Raw genomic sequence first — 26,969 nt, 5'->3', positions numbered from 1 at the left:
TCTGAACATTCTACTTAAACCTTTTTTCAATAGCATGATTTTATTAGAGTCAGCTCACTGGACTTTCCCAAAAAGGTATTTAAGATCAAATAAAACCAGTGCTTGGAAAAATATCATTACAATATGAAAGCAGTTACAAAAACATTAGTACTGCAAAGTTTTATTTCAAATGGCTGAGCTTGCTGTACCCCGGGTTATGGTACTTCTACTTCTGCAGACACACTTACTGGGGAGATAGGGAAAATTGTCATCTTAGCAGTTTTTGCACATGGTGGAGGGGTGGAGAGCAGGAAGGGGGAAGATAAAGCTATAAAAATTTAAATTGAGGCAGCAAAATTTTTAGGTGCTAGCATCAATGGTAAAAGTAGATTTCCCTTCATCCCAAACTCCCCAACCCACACTTTTGAACCACCTTCCACTCCTCAATTGCCCTCGAGGATACCATAGAAACCTTTAAGTTAGACTTTTACCCAGAGACACTTTTTTTTACCCAAAGTGTTGTCTTCTCTAAAACATAGAGGGTACCTTTTGGAAATACTGGATTGATTATTGAATTAAATGTGCCAGAATATTATATTCCTTTTTGGGTTTTGTTCCGTATCTAATAAACTCTTGTCAACATAGTGCCTTATTGGTCAAATGATGTCTTTTAGCACCTCCATCTGGCCGGGCACAAAGTTTGCATCTGAAGGCTTAGTCTCTGGAAGCAGCTTCTCCGGGAAATTAATACTGGCAAGCTTGTTAAATCCCCAGGCTCCAGCAGTAAGCACTCTGCTGCACTTTTCCTTCCTTACCTTCAAGTGTACTCCCTGCGGCCATCCCTGCGCTCACCTTGATCCAGGCCAAGGGGCAACCCAGCACCTTGTTCTCATTTTATATCATAACTGAGCACCAAAGACAAATATTTTTCTTATTCAATTTTGACTATGTCTCTCCCTTCCCTGGTAACTGACAGCTAGTGTGACTGAAACTCAACCTGCAGTGAGGGAGAGTCAGCCATATCCACGGCTGCAATTCTTTGGGCTTTTTATCCCCCCAAGGAAATTGCTTTCAATTAAAATCTAATGTTTATCAGAGGAAAAAAAAAAAGCATCATTTGTTAGATTATCCAAATCACTGCTGGATAAGGTGCTTTTATTTTAGAGAAAGTAATCTACTATTGATTGTGCAACACGAAAGATATTTTTAGTAAAGATTAAATAAATCAGACTTTTTAGACGTTAATATTTTCTTGTAGGTGATTAGTAATCCACATGCAATTCATTACACGATATTTCTCTCATCCCTTTCTCCAAGCATTGAACCTATGGCAAGGCACCTGCATCCCTTAGGTTTGCAGATTAGGTGGTTTCTATGTGGACTTTCAAATGTGATTTTTAAATTGCAAGTTACTATTCGTATTACTTTTCTAAGGAGAAATATGCTTAAAAAGTAAAGTCTTTATTGCTTCTTAAAAGGCCTAGCACTCTGTGATAAATTCTCATATTTTGACTGTTAATATGTTTGAATGAAAATTATTTATACATTTGGGTGAGGTTGAGTGGTTTTCATTTGATTGCTGCCTCTGGAAATGAAAGCAGAGTAGCAGGAAATTTACATGTCATGCTGTGATGTATATCCAGATTATGAGATGATTGTGCAGCAGACGAACCCCAAGTAAAATCATTCCCATCAAACTGTGACAACTGCAATTCCTGACAAGGCCTCTTAGTTTTGGGGGCTATTATCATTGTACAAGAATATAATCTATTGACAGCAGGGCTGTTTAATACATTTAAAGGCAGACAGTGGAAGAAATCTTAACTGTTTTCATTCGCCACTGCACAAGGGTGCAGATCAAAAGTGAATTATATTTAAAAATATGCATGTATGATGATAAGATGCATGACATCCATCAACCTGTTTAGTCATGGTTAGGCTGAGGTGGGGAAGAGCCAATATTACTGCCATATGTGGTCTGAAATAGAGACGTTGAGACTGGAAATTATATCATTGCCCAGTGAGAGTGAGCAAATGGGGGAGATGCTCTTTTTTAATCCCCACTCTACCCGTCTAAGCATCAAACACCATCCATGTCTGTAGCAGTGACTTTGGCACAAACTCGGTATGTGGAGGGTTCCTGTATCTTTGCCCTTCTGCCTAGTAAGTGTGCATGTGTGTACTCTGCATGGGTATTGTGTGAGCACTGTGGGTGAGCTGGAGATGAGTAAATCATTACCCTGAGAGAAGCTCCTAGTTAGACACTGACATGTGTGCTTATATAGCAAGAGTGAAGATTAGGACATATGGGATGGGAAAATGTGTCCAGGGACTGACAATGGAATTGTTCAGCCTCGAGGTCCCAAATTCCACGATTGGAGTGTTGGTGGAGAGGGGCAGCTTAATATTCTATCCCACAGGTGGCAGAGAGGGCTGCTTCATGTTTCAGGGTACAAACTCTCCCAAGTGGTGTTCTGATGTTAATGTCCAACGTCAACAGGACTTAGCTTGAGCCTTTTTTATGAGAAAACTCTGGCAGAACTGTGAAGAGCTGTATGATTTTCTATGATAGGACTGAAAACAAACTGCAAGAAGGATTTTAAATTCCCAAGTTGGTTAAGACTCTACAAACCACACATAGGATTCAATCATTTATTAAAACGAGATATTCAAGGGCAGTTTTTAAAAAATGGAATGAAGAGTCCTAATGAATTAATGGCATTTTTCCTGAGGAATTGGTTCATCAGCTAATATTCAGTACGTAAGATTAAAATAGCTTTGAAATAGAGACAGGAGAAGGGGGAACAAAGGGTGTGGGAAATGGTTAAAATGTTTAAATCTCAGCTCAACAGCCAGAAACTCCTTCTGGGTCTTTCTGTCCCTCTCCACTGCTTTGGAAAAGAAAATGCTTAAAGAAGCCACACCCATCTGTCTTTCCCTTTAAAACCTGAACTATTAAAGTGAATGCAAAATTATTTTTAGTGCTCATTCCAAAGGTTAATCATGACAAGAAGCTCTTGTCCTTTGAAAGGTTTTATAAGACTGTCCTGAGAGAAGCAAGGATAGGTCCCCTAAAGGGCATAAAACACTGATGAGGTCCAGGTCCCATTCAGAGTTGCCAGGCCAGGACTAAAGGATTATTGGAATGAACGTCCTTCAGTGGCTGGCCAGGCCCTCTTGGTTATCTCTTAGTGATCACTGGCAGCCTGGGAAGGGACTAACTTTCTACTAAGAAAAGAAGGGTGAGCAAACCGAAATCAGCCATGTCCAAGGGCAGCACACTCACTGACCCACACCAGAACCAGGCAAGGTAGCATCTCTAAGTGCTAACATGGGACCTCTCTTATAAATGATAAGTATTAGTTTACATCAGCAAATATTTATTGACTGTCTACTGCGTGTCAGGGTTGCACTGAGTCTTTATATTTTCTCTTAGCTCAAAGGACTTATGGTATAAATCGTGGTAGGTAGATATGGGAACAGAATAATTTGAGAAGGACCTTTTTTTTTTTGTCATTGCAGTCTATAAAGCATCTAGCATAGTGATTGGCAAAGAGTAAACATGTAATGCTGTGTTTTAATAAACTTTTTATTTTATTTTATTTTTTAAATTTTTTAAAATTTATTTATTTATGATAGTCACACACACAGAGAGAGAGAGAGGCAGAGACATAGGCAGAGGGAGAAGCAGGATCCATGCACCGGAAGCCCGACGTGGGATTCGATCCCGGGTCTCCAGGATCATGGCCCTGGGCCAAAGGCAGGCGCTAAACCGCTGCGCCACCCAGGGATCCCAAACTTTTTACTTTAAAAGAGTTGTGGATTTATGGAAAAACTGCAAAGGTAAAACAGAGTTCCCATATACCTCCCAACCCAATTTCCTTATCATTAACATCTTATATCAGCATGGTATATTTGCTAGAATAAATGAACCAATATTGATACATTATTATTAACTGAAGTCCATACTTTAGATTTCCTTAGTTTCTAAACAAGTCTTTTTTTCTGTCCCAGGATCTTATCCAAGATACCACATTACATTTGTGCTCATATTTCCTTAATTTTTTCTTGACTGTGAGTTTCTCAAACTTTCTTCATTTTGATGAACTTGACAGTTTTGAGGGGTATTGGTCAGGTATTTTGTAGAATTTCCTTCAACTACGATTTGTTTGATGTTTTCCTCATGATTAGACAGAGGTTATGGGTTTTGAGAAGGAAGACCACAAAGGGAAGGTGCCATTTTCATCACATCTTATCAAGGATACATACTATCAACATAATTTCTTATTTTGATGTTGACCTTGACTATCTGGCTGAGGTAGCATTTATCAGGTTTCTCCACTCTCCTCACCCGTCTTTCCATGCTGTTCTTTTTGGAAGGAAGTCACTATGTATATAGCCCATACTTTAGGACACCAACAGTTAACTCAAACTGGGCCAACCAGATTCCCTCTTCTGGGAATCTGGAATTGAGATTAAGAGGTGCTAGTCAGTCTCCTGGGGTTGCTTGAACTGCATGTAACAAGAGGTGGGTGGCCATCCCCTGCCTTGTTCACAGAGAAGAACAGCTGGTCTGAAGAGGACGAATAATGAATACAAAAGAGAGAATGAACACAATGGAGCACAGCCAGAAAGACAGGGGGAGGAGGGAGAGAATCTGCCCTGTTTATGGTTTCCAGTACTTAGTTCCCAATTGCACTTCTTGCTTTTGGATTCAGGGAGATATCCATATATGTTTATGATAACTTCCATATCCTGTTTTTTAAGAAAGATAATTTGCATAGTTTTTGGCAACTCATAATTAATGTCATCTAAGATGTTTTCAGATCACTGGTGTACAGCAAAATAGACATGCTTTTTCCCCACCTGTGAGCTGAGTGTACAGAGGCCATAAGGAGCAGGGAAGGCCCAGCCCTCTGATGAAGAGTGTGGCCTTTGGAGTCCAGGCTCCTCCCTTCCCAGCTTTGGGACCTTGTGTGAGTTATTTAGGCCTTGGTTTTGCCACTTATAAAATAGATATAATACCTACTTTACAGGGCTGCAGTGACAATTAAAGGAAAGAATGTTTATAAGGTACTTAGCAGACTGCTGGGGGAATATTTTGTGATTCCCCCCCCCTTACCCCACCCTCAAATAGTGGCCCTATCACTGAAGTGGTCCTTGCTAACCTGAGCAAAATGTCATATGCCCAAAAACCTTGTATATATCTCCATTACGTAGTATGGATCTCACTGTATTCTAATTATTTATTTATCTCTCAAACTAGAACACAATGTCTTTCCTTAGACCTATAGTTTTTAGCCTAGGCCTGGTACATAGAAGATGCCCAAAACACATGTGATGAATAAATGAACACATTATTATTCATTTCAAATATTTATAGGTACTTCCTGTCATGTTTAGAGGATAGGATTCTAATTATAGGTGAAAATGCAAATAATAGTGAATAACATCTGACAGTCTGTAGCATGTTTTCAATACTTGGTGTAATTTGAGCTTACAGGGAATGTGTGAGGTGGAAAGGCAGAATTTTTATCTCCCCTATCTGCCAGACATGGAACCTGACTACCAGAGAGTAAGTGGCTTGCTTATGGTCCCCAGTCCCTGCAGAGGCAGAGGGGGCAAACACAGAGGGCTTGGGAGTCCAAGTTTAGCACTCTTGGCACCCTGGAGGCAGTGGTACAAAGGACTATCGTCTGCGTGAGATTCTTTTAGGTTAGTATGTGTAAGTGGCAAATGGGAGTCACTACTAAGAGGAGGGAGGAGGGTAAGAGGGATGCTTCCTTCTGTGAGGGGCCCATCAAAATTATGGCTTGAAGCTTATTTTTACAGTGTAATAGCATACCCCGTCTCAGCTGAGCAGAATCCTGTGAAACACAAGTTTAGCTCAGCAGAATTCATCACCAGCTGAGACTTAAAAATGTGTCTGAGCTCTGTACTTATTGAACACACAAAGAGTATGAATATCAAGTTATTCGGCTGTGAAATAATATCAACAAAGTTAGTTATGTTTAATTTAACTGTTGAATGGAGGTTTAGCAATTTGGGACCGAAGCCTCGATGAGGAATGGAGAATGGGCAAATCAAACACTAAATTCCCTTCTCCTAATAGCCCAGGCTCTGCCGAGAGGAAAAAGCTGATCTGTGCTTTCCCACCTCTGCCTATCATCATTAAACACAAAGCAGTACCTGTCTTGGGCCTTTGTATTTTCCCTAATCTCCTCCAGGGAAGAACAAATTGCAAACAATATCAGGTTCCCAAAGTCCCAGGAGAAGCCCTTTGAAAGCCAGAAAGAGTAAAGATCTACTCCCATTCCTTTTCTTAAATATTTTTCTAGGAGGGCAGTTTAAATAATCTTATCTGTATATACTGACATGATATGAATTGTGCGTTAGGAAGAAGAAAGTAGTGTGCACAGGGTTGTACCCACTCACTGAGAAGGATTCTCTGTCTTCTGTTGTTTCTGGTGCTTAATGACAAAATGTTCATTTTCCTTTCCTCTGTCCCTCCAACTGGTCCCCTTCTCCCTTCCAATTTCTTCCTTCTCCCCTTTCTTCCCTCCCTCCCTCCCTCCCTCCTTCCTTCTTTCCCAGTTTCTAATGAAGGAATTTCCATGACTTCCACTGAATAGGAGTCAATAAAGACACTATTGGCATTTGGGGCTGGACAGGTCATTGTGCAGCTTTCCTGTGTGTGGAAGGATGTTCATCAGCCTTGGTTCCTGCCCACCCAAAGCAACAGCACCATCATAAACATTGGGGCAAACAAAAATATCTCTACAAACTTCTTGATTGAGAATCGCTGTTTAGGGGCGCCTGGGTGGCTCAGCTGAGTGTCTGCCTTCTGCTCAGGTCCAATCCTGGAGTCCTGGGATCGAGCCCAGCATAGGGCTCCCTGCTCAGCGGGAAGCCTGCTTCTCTCTCTCCCTCTGCCTGCTGCTCCCCTTGCTCTTGCTCTGTCAAGTAAATAAATAAAAATTAAAAAAAAAAAGAATTGCTGTTTATCTGGTTGATTTTCATAAACCAGGAAGCAAAAAGAAGAAAGTGTCCTTATGAAACCTTCTATAATTTTTATTTAAGGAGCTGAGAATCAAATGGAATGGGATTAACCTGATGGGATGTGGGAAAGGCACCCAATTTCCCTTGCTTGCTTCAACACTATCTGACTAGAAAAACTAAATGCTCGCTTTTCTAGATGTTTTTGTACTAGCATTGGTCATAGACAGTCTGGTCAAGGATTCGTAAGTGGAAGTCTGCTGAGGGCACTGAGAAGGCTTTGACTTTTTCTGATAAATGGGACAGACAGATGTGGCACATCCTTTCCCTCTTCTTCCTGCCTCACACAGAAATGTGTTGATAGAAGCTACAACAGTTATATTGCAGCCACGAGGAAAAAGCTATTTATAGCATTTTCAGCAACTGCCCATCTCCAGACTTTTTGTTATCTGAGAAAACTAATCTCTTATTTGTTTAGACCTCCCAAACCTATTCTCAATAGCAGCAGAATAGCTGATACAGCACCATTTAAAATATTTGCAACGTAATGCAATAATATAGAAATATTTTATGATTTAATAGTGGTGAAAAGTGGTATGTGTGTGAGTAGAGGTGTATTTCCACTATATAATCCTTCCTCACACTCTACGAAAGCTTATTCACAGACAAAAATACAGGAATTAGGGGCAACCCTGGTGGCGCAGTGGTTTAGCGCCGCCTGCAGTCTAGGGCGTGATCCTGAAGACCCTAGATCGAGTCCCACGTCAGGCTCTCTGCATGGTGCCTGCTTGTCTCTCTGCCTCTCTCTTTCTCTCTCTGTGTCTCTATGAATGAATAAATAATTTTAAAAAATACAGGAATTATTGCAAATTATTAAGAGTGTTTTTCTTTGCATGGTGTGCCTAAGAATGGTTTTCTTTACACTTTTCTATTCTGTGTTTTCCAGATTTTCTTTAAGAAATCTGCGTTATTTTTAAACAACACAACACTATGTTTATGTGTGTGATACTTAAAGCCAGTGCAGCCTCTGACTGTGCTAAGGTACTATCATAGGCTAAATAGGTACTATCATCACACGTAGCAATCCTCCCACTATACTCAGCTTCAGAGTGTGATCACAGGGCTGTTGAAGTTCTAAAATGTAACATGATGAAGAGTACATGAGGTACCGAGATCATTAATCTTGTGACAAATCATGGAGAAGAGAAGCGTAAATACTATCTTTAAATATGTGAAGGACTCTTATGTGGAAATGGGTGTTAGTTCCTTCCCTCCTTCATTCACTCCAAGTATTTGTTGAGGGCCAGATGCCAGATACCGTAAAAAGCCCATTATTAGCCCCAAACATCCACGGTCCCTGTCTTTACAGAAAGTACAGTTTACTAATGGAAACAGTCATTTACCAAAGGACCACAGAAATATACCACTTCAAGTGCTGATGAAACCTGTGAAGGGATAGTAGGAGGAAAGGTAAACCTGATCTACTTTGGAGAGTTAGTATAAGACTTCCCCAAGGAGGCGCTGCTTGAATCAAAGTCTGAAGAGCTAAACAGAAAAAGTAGTTCCACCCCGGGACACCTGCACCCCGATGTTTTTAGCAGCAATGTCCACAATAGCCAAACTGGAAGGAGCCTTGGTGTCCATCGAAAGATGAATGGATAAAGAAGACGTGCTTTATGTATACAATGGAATATTACTCAGCCATTAGAAACGACAAATACCCACCATTTGCTTTGTCGTGGATGGAACTGGAGGGTATTATGCTGAGTGAAATAAGTCAATCGGAGAAGGACAAACATTATATGGTCTCATTCATTTGGGGAATATAAAAAATAGTGAAAGGGAAGAATGGGGAAAGGAGAAAAAATGAGTGGGAAATATCAGAAAGGGAGACAGAACATGAGAGACTCCTAACTCTGGGAAATGAACTAGGGGTGGTGGAAGGGGAGGTGGGCGGGGGTGGGGGTGACGGGCCTGAGGGGGGCACTTGATGGGATGAGCACTGGGTGTTATTCTATATGTTGGCAAATTGAATACCAATAAAAAATAAATTTATATAAAAAAAAAAAAAGAAGAAGAGAGTTCCAGGCAAAGGTATTTGCAAAGGCTGTGGGGCCAGAGGGAATGTATGGCCTGTCTGAGGAACAGAAAGAAGGCTGGGACCCCTAGAGCACAGATCATGAGGCTGGAGAGGCATGCAGGGGCCAGATTACGCAGGTATAAAGATTCTAGCCCTTAAGCTTCCTAAGACCCATGGGACATCAAAATGGGCTTTAATCCAGGGAGTGATATGATTTGAGAAAGGTTACCCTCTGGCTGCTCTGGGTCTGCGAGTGGGTAAGCTTGAGTACAGGAATTCCAATCCCTCATCATTTCCAGGAATTGGAGTCCATGGATGAAAGTGAGGAGGAGATGGATTTTGGCTAAATATGAGAAAAAAGTGTCCAATCATGAGATAAATAATAACTCCCATATACTTGCCTATTATGAGCCGGGAGGCACTATGCTAAGAGCTTACGAATTTAAAAGTGTTTTTTCATTTAATCCTCACAAAGAGGCATGGATGACTGTCATCCCACTTCACAAGTCAGGGCACTGAAGTGACTTATGCAATGAATCACAGCTGATATGTAGTGAACCTAATGCATGAACTCAGTTTTGGCTAATGCTAAAGCCCTTTCTTCATCACTAAGCAACACGAGCCCCCCTCACAAAAGAATGAGCTGCATCCTAAGCAAGAGAGAAGCAGCTTGATGGGGACCTCCTAAAAGGGCTACCTACACTGGGGGTTCTTGAGTTTTCAGGAGTTGGTATGCTTGACCTGCTTCATGCTCACCAGGGGACTTACCAGCAGCAGGAGGCATTTTCTTCCTATGTCCTTTCCTAAAGAGCTGGGATATCTCTGTGCACCTCCCTGGCTACTGTCATTCTCGCAGAAAATCATATTCTCTGTATAGCCTGGAGCCGCCTCTTCCCCACATTCCTTGGAAAGAAGCCACTGGCCGGATGTGCAGCTCTAGGGAACTTTCAGAGCCCCTACCCAAGACTACCTGGCAAGGGGCGTTCTGCTTTCTGCTGGGCCCTAGGGGAACACAACTCCATTTTGGAATTGAGGAGATGAAGGAGATGGGGCTCCTGAACACTGACCTTTTGTAGACCTGAGCCCACGCCAGGGCAAACTACACGAATAACGAACTGCTTCCATTGTTATCAAATGGTACAGATTCTCAGGAGACGAGTGAGAGATTAAGAAGTTATCAGGCATCTTCGACTTCCTTTCTGAAGTCACAGAGCAGCTGCTGCTCTGTAACAACCCTGAGCATGATGAACATTTGGGGAGAAGGGATAATTTTTAAATAAAGAAAAATGCTCTTCTCTGTAAGAAAATTTGGTCACTAACTTCATTTGACAGGTGTAATAGACTGTGATAGTTTTGGGGGGATACATGGTGTAAAGTAAAGCAAGAAAGGTAATAAGCATCTTGGCATTTATTCTTTATGTAGGAATATTTGTTCCTCAAAGTCAGACTACGTGGAATATTAGCATTTGAATAAATTATTCAATACCTTCTAGAGAAAGCAAGGGGAAAAATCTTTTCAGCATTATAACATGGCAATCTACAAGGTAGTAGAAAAAGAAGGCTGTCATTTTTTCTTCAATTACAAAAGGCAAATATTTATTATTTATAAGTATTCGCCTTGTATAGGCTTAAATGTTATTTATGAACCTGTTGCACAGTGATTTTCAATGTAACTCATTATTTTTAGCCTTAGGGTGTTGTAAAGGAGCATGGATATATTTAATGACACTCTGCTAGTCAGCGCAATTACACTGTAATCATTATGTAAAATGTGCTATTAATTAAACCAATTTCTAGTTAGAACATTCGCTTCTGCAGGGCTTAATCTTAATCTTCAGCAATCTTTCTCTCTTTTTCACCTATTAATTATATGATTACTTTTTAAGTTAATATTATAGAATATGTTTTTATTTTTAAGCTGACTACTGCCAATTAGGAATATTTGTCAAATGGGTCTTTTGTTTATGGGTCAAAGGTGTCTCTTCCTTGAACTGGTAAAAAAGGTTTAAAATGTTATTTTTGGGGAAACTGGATGTTGTCCATAAATCAAACTCACATGTTCGCTTTCTTGCATAAGCAGCATTATCCACAAAATTAGTTTCATGACTTACAAAAATACCCAGTTTCATTTTACTTGAGTCATTTCAGCATTGAGTTTATGTACTTTAAAATGTCCTTCAACATCAGACTTACATTTTACATTAGCGTTTTGTTAAGGAAACTCAAGGTAGGTAAATAGTTGGTATTTCTGGTGCGTGTGGGAGGTAAATGGCCTCCCTTTTCAGGCCTTTCCACTACCTCTCTTCCCAAAGTCTTGCAATACTTTTATCACCATGTTTGCAACAACCGGGATGGGAAACCTACTTCCTAATCTTTAGTAAGGATTTTTTTTTAAAAAGATTTTATTTATTTGAGAGAGAGAGGGAGAAAGCATGAGCCAGGGGGAGGGACAGAGAGAGAGAGAGAGAGAGAGAGAGAGAGAGAAGCAGACTCCCTGCTGAGAAGGGAGACGGAGGTGGGGTAGATCCCAGGACCTTGAGATCATGACCTAAGCCACAGGCAGACAGACCCCTTAACCAACTGAACCACCCAGGCGCCCCTTTACTAATGATTCTTGCTACAGCATTTCTTTAAAAAAAGGGGAAAATTCTGTTTCTCTAGAATAACCCCTGGTGGAGGGCCAGTAAGAACAAAAGGAAGGGAGCACGGCAAGTGGGAAATGTAAAACACCTTATTGTCTTCTCACTTGGCACACCATTCATCTGAGATGGCGGGGGAAGAGTTTTACTTTTTTTTTTTTTTTTTTAAGGTTTTATTTATTTATCCATGAGAGACACACACACAGAGAGAGAGAGAGAGAGAGAGAGAGAGGCAGAGACACAGGCAGAGGGAGAAGCAGGCTCCATGCAGGGAGCCCGACGTGGGCCTCGACCCCGAGACCCCGGGGACACGACCCGAGCCAAAGGCCGACGCTCAACCACTGCGCCACCCAGGCCTCCTTGAGTTTTCCTTTTTAATTTAATTTTTATTCTGTACTCACGGATTGGAAGAATTAACACGGTGACGATGGCCTTTCGCGCCCCAAAGTGATCTACAGGTTCAAGGCGATGCTGATCCAACTCCCAACGGCATTTGCACAGAAAACACGGCGCAGAGACAACCCTCAAACCGCGTGGAGCCACAAAGGGCCCTGAGCAGCCACCGCAGGCGGAGGAAGAACAAGGCGGGAGGCATCAGGCTTCAGGACATCAAACTTGGTCGGGAGCCCGTGGCGGCCCGAGCCGTGCGGTCCCGGCCCAAACCCGGCTCACCTGAGGAAGAGGAGCCCACAAACGAACCGGCGCCCCAACGGTGCTGCCCCAAGGGAGGCCACACGGCACCGACACTGGACTCTCCACAGGCGCCCACGCCGACCGTCCCTCACGGGCCCTCCGGAGACCGACCCCCCACACGCCCCAGCAGTCAACCGCATGCGAGCTGCGCCTCCCCTTTCCTTCCTTCTCCTCCCCGGCGGGGCCTGAGGCCTCCGAGCTCGCGCCGTTGGGGCGAGGACCCCACCTCAGCCTGAGGCCCAGCCCGCTCCTCCCGGCGCGGCCGCGGGAGACCCGGTTTCCGTCAAGCGTGCACGTGCAGACACATCAGGCCAAAACACGCATGCGCGGGCCGGGCCGGGCCGCGCCGGGAGCTCGGCTGCCCCCTGGCGGCGCTCAGCGCGGTGCGGGACCCGCCAAGCTCCCCGCGCGCTCCTTCCAGGCAGTCCAGCCCAATCGCCGGAACTTTGTTTTTTGTTTGTTTTTTGTGTGTTTTTGTTTTGGCCGAAACTTTGAAATTCAAACTGCAATGGGGCCAGCCACCCGGTGTCTTACTAAAAAATAGCCGAGGAAACCATAATTTAATTGGAAACCGTATGGGGTGAAGTGAATCAGAGGCATGCTTTACAATTTACACCAAAATTTAAATGTCTGTAGACATTTAAATTGGAAACCCAGAAAAGTTCTAAAAGAGACATAGAAGAAAATCTACATGACGTTGGGTTTGGTGATGACCTTTAATACTAAACATCAAAGGGATCCCTGGGCTGCTCAGCGGTTGAGCGTCGTTGGCCTTAGGCCCGGGGCGTGATCCTGGGTCCCGCATCGGGCTCCCTGCATGGAGCCTGCTTCTCCCTCTGCTTGGGTCTCTGCCTCTCTCTCTCTCTCTCTGTCATGAATAAATAAATAAAATCTTTAAAATAAATAAATAAAATCTTTAAAAAAAAGACACTAAACATCAAAGCCCTATTCACAAAACAAAAAAACCTGAAAACGTGTATTTTATGCATTTAAAATCTCTACTTCGTGAAAGACCTTGTTCAGAGAACCAGAAGACAAGGTACAAACTGGGAGAAGATATTTGCAAAATACATTATCTGATAAAGGATTTGTATTCAAAATATAGAATATACAAAGAACTCTCAAAATTCAATCGTAAGAAAATAACCCCATTAAAAATCGGTAAAGATCTGAATGGACATCTTGCCAAAGAAGATATACAGATAGTAAATAATCCTCAACATCATATATCATTGGGGAATTATGAATTAAAACAATGAGAGAGCATTGTACATCTATTGGAACTGCCAAATACTACGCCCCCCCACCCCACCCTACACACAAAATGACAGTACCAATTGCTGGAGGGTGAGAAACATTAGGAACTCTTCTGTTAAAAAACAAAATTCAACTGAGTAAATTTGAAGATCTAAATGGCTTTATTAAACAGCTCATGAATCAGGTAGCGCCCCAACTAGACAATACTGGGATGGTCTCGAGAAGAATTTTAAAAATTTTGAACAGTTCAAGAGAAATAAGGACCCACTTTGAATGGATAAGAAAACATATCCCAGAGGAGACAGTTTAGAATTACAAGTTGCTGGGAAGTTCTCTACAACCTTCATCTTTGTCCTTTAGGTGAAACAAAATGCTATATGAAGCTGTGGAGAGATGATTTTAATGGGAGTTGAAAAACAGAGTCTCTTATCAATATTTAAATTCCTGTGTGCACCCTGTCCCTTCCATAAAGAGAGAGGCTTGGTCTTCTACATCAAAATTTCTAAAGTTGGCTCTGTGAAAAACTTTTGGAAGGCCCGAGGATTCTGATTGTTGCTCAGTGCCCTGATGAAATGTTTTTATTCATCTTGTTTGCTGCCTGGGGTTGACACTGACAATATCAATCACACCCTGCCAATGTATTAACATGGCTGCACCTGTTTAAACCATTCACATGTTGTAACTCAGAAGTTGGGAGTCAAAAGCAGTGCTATTTATGTACTTATTTAACTTGTCCCACACTACAAAAATTTCCACCCTGACAGCATCTGCTAAGGAACAGGATTTATCTATGAATGTGAGATGCCCACTGAACCAGTATAGAATCCAGCCAAGAGTTATCACCTTATGAAGCATCCAGTGAAGCCCTATGGCCTTGTTTCCAAATTATTAATTTCCCTCGGTTGCTGATTTTGGTTACAACAGACTCACTGTGAAAAGTTTTGTGGTGTCAATGTCAGAAATTTTCTGCCTAAAAAAACAAAAAGAAAGAAAGAAATTTTCTGCCTAACAAGGAAAGGACAATAAAAGGGTGCTAGAATATTCATATGGAGCCAAGTTCAAGAGCCTTAAAAGACTGAAAAATTAAGTCTATCATAAAAATACAATAAACAATGATAAAATGGGGGAAATATTTGTCTCCTATATAACAAAGGGTTAGTGGTTTAATATACAAAGAGCCTTTACAAATCAATAAGAAGGTTAATAGCTCAATAGTAAAAAGGAGAGAAATGAAAACATGAATAACATAGAACAAATATGAATGGTTGGCAAACATGGAAAAGATGCTCACCTTCACTGCTATTTTATAAAATGCAGATCAAAGCAACAATAATATACCATGCTTATCAGAGAGGTACAACTTTTAAAGTTTAATGATATTGAAATTAGAATATAAGGGAAATAGACATTCCCATGCACAGCATATGTAAATCAGTATACTCTCTTTAGCTGGGAATTTAGAAATAACCATCAAGATGTAAAATGTACACTTTGACCTAGTTCAATACCAGGACAGATATATTCCCACAAGAAAGCAACCATGTATGTATAAAGGGATTTATTGCAGCCTAGTTTGTAAATACTAAAAACTGGAAATACTTTTTTTTTAAAAAAAGAGTTTATTTATTTGAGAGAGTGAAAGAGAGAGAGAAAGAGAGCAAAAGTAGGAGGAGAGGAAGAAGCAGACTCCCCACTGAGCAGGGAGCCCGACATGGGGCTTGATCCCAGGACTCCGGGATCACAACTTGAGCTGAAGGCAGATGTTTAACAAACTGAGCCACCCAGGTGCCCCCAAATTGGAAATACTTAAATGACTGGGCTGGTTAAATAATCATGGTATAGCCATGCTCTTTGAAGAATAAATAAGTTAACATATATAAAAATGTTTAGATTAGCTGGCCCATTATGGATAATAAGTGCTAATTATACATATTATTTTTGTTGTTACATATTTGTATGTGAAAAAAAAAGCAAGTTTCAAGAAGATATGTAGAATGTTAAAACGTTTGTCCAAGAAAAGAAATGCACAGACATCTCTGGAAAGATACACAAGGAACAACTGATAGGGGTTCATCCAGGGAGAGAGACTTCTTCTATTCACTTTATACCCTTCTCTATGAGCCTGTATTGGTTTTATAGTAATAAAAACATGCAAAAACAAAAAAAAAAAAGAAACAGTGTAAGTATTAAAGATTTTGTCAAGATGAAGACAAAGAAAGATGTTCTTCTGGCAGATATTATTCATCACTCACTCATTCAAAGAACATTTGTTGAATATCTACTGTATTATAGGCACTAGTTATAAAAGATGAATAAGATATGATGATATGATTCCTCACAAGTGCATTATCTAACGGGGGAGAGAGACTCATAAGAAAAATATTCAAATTGCTGAGGGAACCCAGAGACGGAAGTAATAAATTTTGGTGGTAATATCTGGCTGGATTTTAAAGGAGGAATAAGGAATTTTGCTGGTGAACCTACAAGGTTGAGAAGATAAAAGTAATAGATGCTGAGAGAAATCAGCATCATGGTTGCTTCTACAGTAGAAGGGGGATTGATTGAGACAGGGGCACAACGCAAGGAACTTTTTGAGGTGCTAGAAATGTTTCATATCTTAATAGAGGCACAAGTTCCATTAAGTATATGCAGCTGTCAAAACTGACCAAACTGTGCAATCAAGATATATGCATTTCACAGTATTTACATATAGTATGTGTAGATGTAGTACAGGTTAACTAAAAGGAAAAAAATGAGGGGGCGAAAGATGAATGCGTCAATGAATGGATAGGCAGAGAGAGGGAAAGAGAGGGTGCCAGTGTAGTTAAAGAAGTGATAGACCTAGCAAGAAAAGGAGAGGGAAGGCGGAAATCAAAGGGCAGAAGGGGGGGAATCCCTGGGTGGCTCAGCGGTTTAGCGCCTGCCTTTGGCCCAGGGCTTGATCCTGATCCTGGAGTCCCGGGATTGAGTCCAACATTGGGCTCCCCGCGTGGAGCCTGCTTATCCCTCCTCCTGTGTCTCTGCCTCTCTTTCTCTCTCTCTCTCTCTCTATCATAAATAAATAAATAAATAAATAAATAAATCTTAAAAAACAGTTTTTTTTTTTTTTTTTAATGGGCAGAAGGGGCAGGAAGGCTCAGCTTGGCGATGTGATTATGCATGATAATCCAACCCAACTGAGAGCTTCAAACACATTGGACAGGAAGGCAGTCCACTTCCTACACTCAAGGAGCTTACAGTCCAAAAGAGGGGAGCCTCCCAGTATGGAGAGGGCAGGCCTTGTTCTGATTCAGGGCCTTGAAGCCTTGGAACCTCTCATTCTGAAGGGTCCGTGCCTTCTCACACCTGCAGGAAAGGCTCCATCACAAGGTCTTAAAGCTTGGCTTAATGGCAGATCCAGTCTTCACACAAGGGTGGCTTGCCCTCAAATGATTTCTCCAGTAACTGGACACAGCATTCTTGGCTCTCAGATGTGTGCACACATCATTTTGGTACCTGTCTTATTTCATGAGTGAGCTTCTCCATAGACCACAGTGGGGTCCATAGACCATAGACCCTCTTCTGTCATGTCTGGGCCCATCCTGTACCTGGATTCCCTCTCTGAGCCTCAGGGAAGTCAAAGTGTTATCTTCCAGCTGGTTCTCTCCTGGTCTCTACAGGGCTTTTGTGTGTTTTGTCTCTGTTTTTTAAATATACACTTTATTTTTTAGAACAGTTTTATTTTTTTTAGTATTTTAAAAAATTTTTATTTATTGAGAGAGACGGGGGGGCGGGGCAGAGACACAGGCAGAGGGAGAAGCAGGCTCCATGCAGGGAGCCTGATGTGGGACTCGATCCTGGGACCTCAGGATCACGCCCTGGGCCGAAGGCAGTCATTAAATTGCTGAGCCACCCAGGGATCCTCAATTTTTTAGAACAGTTTTAGGTTAGAAAATATGAAGTTCACATTTATCACTCCACCCACCAAGTTTCTGTTATTATTAACATTGCCCATTAGTGTGGCATATTTGTTATGATGGATGAACCAATATTGATACTTTATTATTATTACTATTATTATTTAGGTAGGCTCTACGCCCAGTGAGGAGCTCAACTTGGGGCTTGAACTCACTCTCCTGAAATTGAGACCAGAGCTGAGATCAAGAGTCGAACACTTAACTAACTGAGAAATCCAGGTGCCCTGATACATTATTATTAACATTATTATTAACCATAATTTTCACTAGGATTTGTGTTGTTTATTCTATGGGTTTTGACAAGTGCATAATGTCCTGTATCTACCATTACAGCATCACATAAAAGAGTTCCATTACCCTAAAAATGCACTGTGCTCTGCCTTTTCACTCCTTCCCACTCCCACCTCTCTCCCCTGAACCCTGGACAACCACTGATCTTTTTACTGTTCCTATAGTTTTGGCATAGAAGGTTGTTAAGTTCTTAGAAAAATTGACAATTTGTAAAATCTTTTTTTTTTAATATTTATTTATTTATTTATTTATTTATTTATTTATTTATTTATGATAGACAGAGAGAGAGAGAGAGAGAGAGGCAGAGACACAGGCAGAGGGAAAAGCAGGCTCCATGCTGGGAGCCTGACGTGGGACTCGATCCCGGGACTCCAGGATCAAGCCCTGGGCCAAAGCCAGGCGCTAAACCGCTGAGCCACCCAGGGATCCCCGACAATTTGTAAAATCTTTTGCAGAGATAATCACAATATATACAGTTTAAAATGCACTACTTTCTATTTTAGATTGCATTCCAAATATTACAAAGGGGAATATTTGCACTGTCCAATTAATTTAGTATATAGCAGTTATTTATTAATTCATTCACTTATTCATCCAACAAATCAACCAATCTTTATTATACTTGTTTATGTGCCAGTCATTGCAGTGCACTAAAATCAGACAAAATAATTCACTCTAGGGCAGCCCATGGGGCTCAGCAGTTTAGCATTGCCCTTGGCCTGGGGCATGATCCTGGAGACCTGGGATCAAATCCCACGTTGGGCTCCCTGCATGGAGCCTGCTTCTCCCTCTCTCTCTCTCTCTCTCTCTCTCACTCTCTCTCTATGTGTATGTCTCTCATGAATAAATAAATAAAATCTTTTAAAAAATTCACTCTAGGGCTGATGGAATGCAGTGCAATAAGTAAGTACCAAATATTAGTAAGAATGATTCTTGACATTTATTGAACATTTACTATATGCCACATAATGCTAATACCCTTTAGATGCTTTATTGCAGGTAATGCTCACAACAAAAACCCTAAGAGGGAGATACTATGATTATTCCCATTTCAGACCCAAGGAAACTAAATGACTTGTTAAAAGTCTTACAGGTAAAAATTATGGAGCTAAGACTTGGACCGCTCTCCCCCTTCTCTCCAGCTCCAAAGCCCATACTCCTGACCACTACTCCATACAATTTGAGAATGTGGCAGTCCTGAGTTCAAATCCCTCTACTGGCTATTTGACCTTGGACAAACAACTTACTGTCTTAGGATATCAGCCTGGTTACTCATTCAGGTGGAGTTCCCTTTCTCTCATTTCTACTTGGAAAAATTAAACTTTTCTTTCAAAACATAGCTCTTAGAGAGGCTGATCTACCAGGATCCCCCCATCTCTATGTGCTCCTCAAACAATACTGACTGCTTCTCTCCCTTCCTCAACCCTCACTGCTACTGGGCTTGTTCGCCCTGAGTATAGACCATGGCTCAGCTTATACCACTTTGGATTCTGGATATTCATGTCTCTCTTATTTACGCTATTATTTCTCAGCCTTTCTCATACAATTTCTGCCATATTCATGCACCATCTACATGTTATCTCCTTAATCTCTTTCTTTGACTCGACTCATTTTTTTGTTGTTGTTGTTGTTAGCCCTAAACTGTCATATTCCAGCAGCCATCAGTATGAAGGGCTGGTAAAGTATTTTTCCTAATATGCATTAAAATACTTAACTATTCAAATTAAAAAATTATTGCTATGCTACATAAAATTATCTGACTATCACCAGATATTCATATGCAACACATAGGGAAACCAGCTTTAGATGGACAGCTTTTTGAAGACTGGGACTTGATCTTGTTCATTCTGTATCCCCAGAACCTAACATAGCCCTTGGCACACAGTGAGCGTTCAGCAAATGTTTGTTGGGTAAGTGAAACTCTGAGTAAGTGAATGAATAGGATTTCAGAGATGGTCTCTAGACTTCCATCAATGCTTTCTTGATGTTTATGGAATTGATGGCCATGGAACTAGAGATCAATAAGAAGTTTTGAATTTTAATGACATGGGCAGCACAGGACTGCGATGTACTGGTCGTTGTGTGAGTCCTTGGGGAGGATTAGCCAATTACATAGGAGGAGTGTATAGACAGGCCAGCATCACTGTGTGGAACCCAAATACGACACTGGCAGTTGCCCACCTAGCATGAATTTGAGGGGTCTTGGAAAGGCCATCTGTCTCCACTGATAATCTATTCCTTGACGGGAAGAATCACTTTCTACCTTTAAAGTACAGATACCCTGAGTTCCTTTAAACTGATTCTTGATTGTCCTGATGTGAGGTCCCTGTGTGGATAGTTTGAATGAATCTTGCTAAACAAAAATTTGGCTCATTTCTCAAATTGGCCTAGGCCTGGCAAACAGGGAAAAAGGAAAGAAAGGAATTTATTGAGTGTCAAGAACTATGCTGGGCATTGTGATGGCATTTCTATGCCATATATAATATATATAATAGGGAGGTTAAATGGCTTATCAATGGTCATTCCAGCCCCAAGTTGGTGGACCTAAGATTTGGACATAAGGCTCATGTTGTCTTTACAATACAACCCACTTCCTTTATGCAGGTGGAAACTTACACGTGCCACACCTACTCTTTTGGCATAGTCCCAAATGCCTCCCATTTATAAAGAGATTGATGGCATAAGATAAAGAAAGTAAAATACATAACCCAATATCTGGTACTCAGAGAGTGCTCAATAAATGGTCTGATTATTAATAATTATGCTATCAATAATAATCATGCTATGCTATCAATGGCATAGGAATGGGATATTGTCAGGCTCACAACTGAGGGGATTATTAAATCTAGGGCCAAGGTACTCAACTAAGTAGTATTGTTTTCCTAGTCTTAAATAGCCCATGCTAAGGGCATGGGCTCAATGAAATGGGTGTGACTGAGGGGTGTGAACAGTAGAATAACTTGATTTATGTTTTAAAAGGATAACTCTTAGGGGCACCTGGAACTCAGTCAGTTAAGCGTCCAACTCCTGATTTCAGATCAGGATCTCAAGGTTGTGGGATTGAGCCCCATCTCAGGCCTCCAGGGAGTCTGCTTGGCTCCCTCTCCCTCTGCTCCTCTCCTGGCTCATGCTCTCTCATTCTCTCTCTCTCATAAGTAAATAAATCTTAAAAAAAAAAAAATAAAAGGATTACTCTTAGCCTCTATGTTTGGGCTAGGAGGAATGGTAGGCTCAAGAAGACCTAGTAGGTGCTATTTATTACAAGACCGGCAAGACGTGGTGGCTCAAAACGTCATGGTAGCAGTGGAGATAATGAGAGGTGGTCAGGTCTGGTTTTATTCGGAAGATAAAGCCAGATGGATTTCCTAATGCACTGAATGTGGATGTGAGAAAAAAAAAGAGAGAGAGAGAGAGAGAGAGAGATATCCAGGATGGCTCAAGGTTAATGGCCTGAGAATAAACTAACTTCCTTTCATCAATACATATGTATTGAGGGAGAGATATAGGTTTTCTTTCCTGAGCACCCGGAGTCCAAGAAGGCACCTGGCAGAGTTATTGCCAAGAATGAAATGCCACTGCCGCTTCACCCAACATAGAGGAATTTGCCTGAAGAGGAGAACTCATGAAAGATGGAGAGATGGCAGGGAGGGACAAAGCAGCATTTTTTTTTAAGGAATTTATATATTTACTCATGAGAGACACACAAACAGAGAGGCAGAGACACAGGCAGAGGGAGAAGCAGGCTCCATGCAGGAAGCCCAATGTCCGCGGGACTCGATCCCGGGACTCCAGTATCACACCCTGGGCCAAAGGCAGGCGCTAAACCACTGAGCCACCCAGGGATCCCTGACAAAGCAGCTTTAAGCTGATTTTTTTCTTGAGTTTTGGTTACTTTTTAAAAAGAGATTTTATTTATTTTATGAGAGAAAGAAAGAGAGGGAGGGAGGGAGGGAGGGAGAGAGAGAGAGAGAGAGATTGAGATCACGAGCAGAGGGGAAGGACAGAGGGAGAAGCACACTCCCCGCTCCCGATGTGATGCCATCCCAGGGACTCTGGATTATGACCTAAACTGAAGGCAGCTGCTTAACGGACTGAGCCACCCAGGTGCCCAAGTTTTGACTACTTTCTTGCCTTTTTTCCTCATATTTATCAGTCCAGCCCTGAGGCAAGCTCTCACCCTCACCCCCAGTGTGTAGGGAACACCTTTCTATGTAGGCCTGATCCTTATGAATGTATACTTGAAAATATTTTCTCTGTAACAGTCTTGCTTGGAATGTTTCAAGAGTCCAGGCACTTGGGAAGCGGTACATGTTTCCTGAGGGCTGCAGGCATTTTCTTCCCTAACTTTATTTCCAGCCTGCTTCCTTCCAGATGAATCTTCTGAACATATTCAGGCTCACACAGAGGAGGAAGCTTTCTGAGGAAAGGGCAGGCAGCCTGCAAACTCCAGCTGGCGAACTGTTTGCGGTAACTCTATTTTTAATATACATTGCTGACCCTAATGATGGTCTATTGAGATGAGGGCAAGAAATGTCTGATCAAGTGGAGATTAATTTTTGACTGTGTCGCCCAGAATGCATGAAAATGCACTCCTTTTTCTATTTAGACTCCCAGGATGCTTTGATTGATTGACTAGTTTACAAATGAAGGTGATAAAATTAGGTTGAAGACCACATACATTTCTTAAAATGAGGCTGGCTGGTCGTGGAGACAATGAGGTTTGGACAGATTGTATTGCTGGTTTAGGCAATCTTCTGAGCATGTCAAGATTTATAGACCTGTACTGTAATGTTACAATTGCAGCTCACTGATATAGGTTTCTTTTCAAATTCTTTCCCATTTTATTTGAAAAAGGCCATTAGAGAGTTATAGACTATTGAAAAAGCTTTTTCTTTGCTAACCCTTAATAAACTCTTCCAAACAAGGACTACTGCATTTTTATATTAAATTTAGACCAAAATCTATAAAACATGCTATCCCAGATTGGATAATTTGATTATTATTATCTAAATGGAGTTATGGTTCATATTGGTTTGCAGTAATATACATAGTAAATAAAATGTAAGTTGAGATTTGTATAAGATCACAGGACACTGGGTTTTCTTTCTGTTGTCTTTTTTTTTCCTGTGAGCCCTTCTTTGAGAAATCTCAGCCAATTTTCCCTGAGATGAGAAATTAAAAAGCAAAAGAAAAAAGAGGGCCTAGTGGTGAAATTAATGCTGCGTTGTACTAAAAACAAATTGCTATTAATATTTACTTGTTCTCGTCATAATAGAGGCAAGCTACAAATGTCTTAGGAGTTACCCAACTAATAAGATTTACCAAGGGAACCAAAAAGCATGAGAAAATACTCAGCAGAATTAGAAACAATTATTCCATTGTAAGTTATGATGTGAGAAATAATAGATGAGATTCTGAAGTTATTTATGAATTAGTCAATTCTGTTTCATACATTTTTGCCATCAAAATAACTTATGAAATCATTTTCTAGTCCCATAGCATTTTATGAGAGCTCTGCACTCAGTTAAAGATTTTCTTCTAGGGCTTTCTGCAGCTACCCTGAATTGTTTGGTGATGCCCAGATTTTGACCTAGGTTTTCCACTCTGAGGGCAACCTACCAACTGTGTCAGAAACTTCCCTGAGGTCTCCACACTGGTTTTGCACACCATATGAAGAGATTCTAAGAATTTTTTTCAGTTTAGCAGGAGGGACCCCAAGACATTCGAGTGTCAGATAAGATAATACGGACGAAGGGCTCCACCTGTGACCTGACACTCAGCAAGTGCTCAGAGACCATGACAATTATCGTCATTACTAATATCACTCCTGCTATGCCTCTTGTTTCCAGGGGCAGGATGAGCATAATGCAAGTCCAAAAATCTAGTTTATATTGTTGCTAACATGCTATATGACCTTGAGCAAATCCCTTAGAATCTCTGTTCCTCTCTCCTTAGGATGCCAGCTACGTCTACGGGCTGTTTTCTCCACGGAAACATAAAGTGACAGACACGAAAGCTCTTTGAGAAGTCCAGGATGATGTAGGAACATCAGTAATTATTTTTAATCATCACAAGGGTCCTGCTCCCTGGCCTTTTTAAAAGTGGAAAGTGGACCACTGTGAACAGCCAGTTAAGTGTGGGGGACCTTCTCCAGCTGCTGAGGGCAGTTTACAAGGGAGTTGCCAGTGTGAGGGCAAGGATTTAAGGGGGCTTGGGGTCAAGTGGTTTGAAGAACCCAGCAAAGCACCAGACTGCTGCCACTGATTTAGTTTAGAAGTGGATGAACTTTGAAATGCAGAACATCATTTCTGCAGAAGGTCGTCATATTTCTTGATGATTTACACAGAGAATTCTGAAACTGCTGGTTTCATTTTAGATCCTCCAGTGCCAAGAGAAAATATGCTGATGGAGGGAATAGTGCCTGGGTGGCTGGTGAAGACTCTGAGTGCCAGAAGAAATGGCAGAAATGGACTGAGTCGGTTTCAGTAACGATGCTGATGGAATCCACAGGCCTTCTCCATCCCTTCCTGGGAGACTTCACAATTTGGAATTTTATAGACAAGATTGCTTCAACTGACTTTTATTTTCATGCAGCCAAGCACCTCTCAGGACTGTTTGCTCAGACTGCAGATGGGAGATGGGATGTAGCTTCCTTTTGGGAAGAGATCCCGAATATCATCTCCTAGCCTGGAGGCCCCACAGGAAGCCCACCTGGCTTCAAGAAGTGGCCTAAAGTCTAATTGCAGGGAAAAAATTAAAAAATCTGACTCTAGGCTGCTACTTCTTAAATATACCCATCTATTCATATTTTAAGTTTTCAAAAGTAGTGTCAATTTTCTCAGTAAATTCTGTCATTTTAATTAAGTAGGTCATTCGTGTCTAAGAATATATGTTTTTCCTTTTTCATTTTGAGTGAATAAAAGAGATGTAGGCTGTATACATTTTAATTTTTCATGGACTGACTCTTACGGAAAAAAGACTGCCCATCACTGCAGTGTAGACAAAGTCGAATCTCAGCCAGTAGAGAAAATCATACTGAATGGGAGGGGACTAGGTCCAGGCATCCAGTGGCAGCAAACCTGATAGACTGAAGGCTCTGATGGTGGGTGGAAATAGAGGCAGGGGCTCACCTGCACCAAAGGGGTCCTCCTAACAATTGTCTCATGAGGCCCATTTAATGACGTGGCTGCCATGTTCCTCATGGTGGAGGAAAGTATGTGTGTCCTGCCTTTCCATCACAATGACATCAGTTGCAGCGACAAGAGACACAGTCCATTCCGCTCTGGCATCATGTCATTAGCCTATTGGTAATCTTTCTAAATGTTTGCCAGAAAGATATGAAATCTTAGCAACAGAGGTATTTAAAGGTTTGGATAAGTTTGAAACAGTGATTTTTCAATCTTATAAACCAACCAATCCAGGGACCTGTTAGTCTACAAGTGTCTGCCATCTTTCTCATGGTGTCAGAGAAAATCGAGTGACGGATCACTTTTTGGTGTCACTGCTCGAGACTGGTGACAATCAGTGAAATGATTGTGTCTGCCTCTACACATATCTGTAATTGATTGCCTAAACCCTACGACTCTCTTTCCCAGTTGATATGATGGAACATTGGAGTGAAATCACTCTCGATGAGGAGGAGCCAGGTCCATTTGTTATTTACTTCCCTGCCTGCTTCTTTCTCCCCATCCAGTGCCAATTGTCCCACAAGAGCACATTATGGTAATCAGCCGGAATGTATGTATAGGAATCAATCAAGGTGAGAGCCGTCGCAAGAGTTATGACATTACAAAGTCTGTTTGTAACTTTTGATTTATGGAAGATTTTCCATTTTATAAATTGGGAGTGAGGCATGTTGGGATGGCTTAACCCTTGAATTCCCCTACACAGAAAATCCATCAGGCATTAAAGCTAATAGACAATAAGGCATTTTAATTATTTAGTGCCTGGAGCCAATCATCATTGTTGTGTGTTTGGCTTGTGACTTTGGAAACATCCTCCCACTCTCTCAACAGATTCCTTATTCTTCTTACAAGACACACGATAAATTTCCATTAAGAACTGACACCGACACACAATGATTTCTTCCACCATGAGCCTGAGAAGGAACCATGCCATAGTAGCAATCCTGGGGAGCCTCCCTGTTCTGATCATCACTCAGAATGGGTCACTCAGGGAAAGGACTTCCCGAACACCAACTCTGAGGCTCACAAGACACACGACCTCCTAGTCTCATCTCTTCTAATTCCTTACAGAGGTGCAAAGCAAGGTTCAAGCTATTTTCCCAAAATGGACAAAGAAATACATAGTGTTTTGTTACTAATAAATATGCTTGCTGGGCACCTGGGTGGTTCGGTTGGTTAAGTGTCTGCCTTCTGCTCAGGTCATGATCCCAGGGTCCTGGGGTCGAGCCCCATTTTGGCTCCTGCTCAGCAGGGAGTCTGCTTGTCCTTCTCCCACTGCCCCTCCTTCTGCTTGCATGTGGATTCTCCCCCTCAAATAAATACAAATCTTTTAAAAAATATATGCTTGTTGAGGCTTAGCAGGTGTCACAGTCATAGCTTTAAAGGAGGCAGGAAACAAAGCACTTTTTGCCAGCTGATTAAAATTGAGACCTTCTTGTTCATCTTGTGCATCAGTCATTACCACCATGTCACAAAGTACGCTGAGCTAGTATTAATAGTCCTATTTTTCAGATGCGGTAACAGAGCCAGAAATATGAAATACATTGTCTGAGAACATACCACTGGTTAGCAATAGCTCAGGAGTGGAGGCCAGGCCTGGCTCAGTGCTTTTTCAATGAACTGAATTTAATTTGTATTTGGGACACCTACCATGTGCAGAACACAGTGCTAGATGTGCTTCCTTCTTGCCCAATTTCTGGAGGCCAACCATCCCTCAATGCATGTAGGGTCACCCAGCTGTGCATTTTAGGTTTTGTCATTCTGACCCAGTAGCTCGCTGGCCCCCTTCACAGAACCAGTCTCTGCATCGCTGTGCACTGTGATTAGTTCGCCCTGGCATGCTCATTACTGATGTGGAAGACATGGTTTCCTCTGGTGGAGAATGAGCTCAGGG

General features: G+C 41.5%; 2 long non-coding RNA genes across 5 annotated transcripts in view; one reads left to right on the top strand and one right to left on the bottom strand.

Moving 5' to 3' along the window:
• The window catches only part of LOC112647150 (uncharacterized), a 62,027-nt gene extending 49,364 nt beyond the window's left edge, over positions 1 to 12,663 (bottom strand). For 3 of the 4 annotated variants that reach the window (XR_003128127.3, XR_003128126.3, XR_004815904.2), the window contains exons 1-2: positions 12,367 to 12,663; positions 12,096 to 12,245 (exon numbers count right to left, since the gene is read on the bottom strand). This is a non-coding gene — a long non-coding RNA (uncharacterized LOC112647150). The remainder of the gene's footprint in view (positions 1 to 12,095; positions 12,246 to 12,366) is intronic. The other variant, XR_004815905.2, reaches the window with a different exon arrangement.
• A 9,203-nt stretch (positions 12,664 to 21,866) lies between these two features.
• LOC112647614 (uncharacterized) lies at positions 21,867 to 24,828 on the top strand. The gene is made up of 2 exons (XR_003128382.3): positions 21,867 to 22,358; positions 23,847 to 24,828. It is a non-coding gene; the product is annotated as an uncharacterized LOC112647614 (long non-coding RNA).
• Positions 24,829 to 26,969: the final 2,141 nt, after the last annotated feature.

This window comes from Canis lupus, chromosome 5, assembly GCF_003254725.2.
Source record: "Canis lupus dingo isolate Sandy chromosome 5, ASM325472v2, whole genome shotgun sequence".
Lineage (NCBI taxonomy): Eukaryota > Metazoa > Chordata > Mammalia > Carnivora > Canidae > Canis > Canis lupus.
Note: the sequence above shows the minus strand (reverse complement) of the source record. Positions and strands in the feature narration are given on the sequence as shown.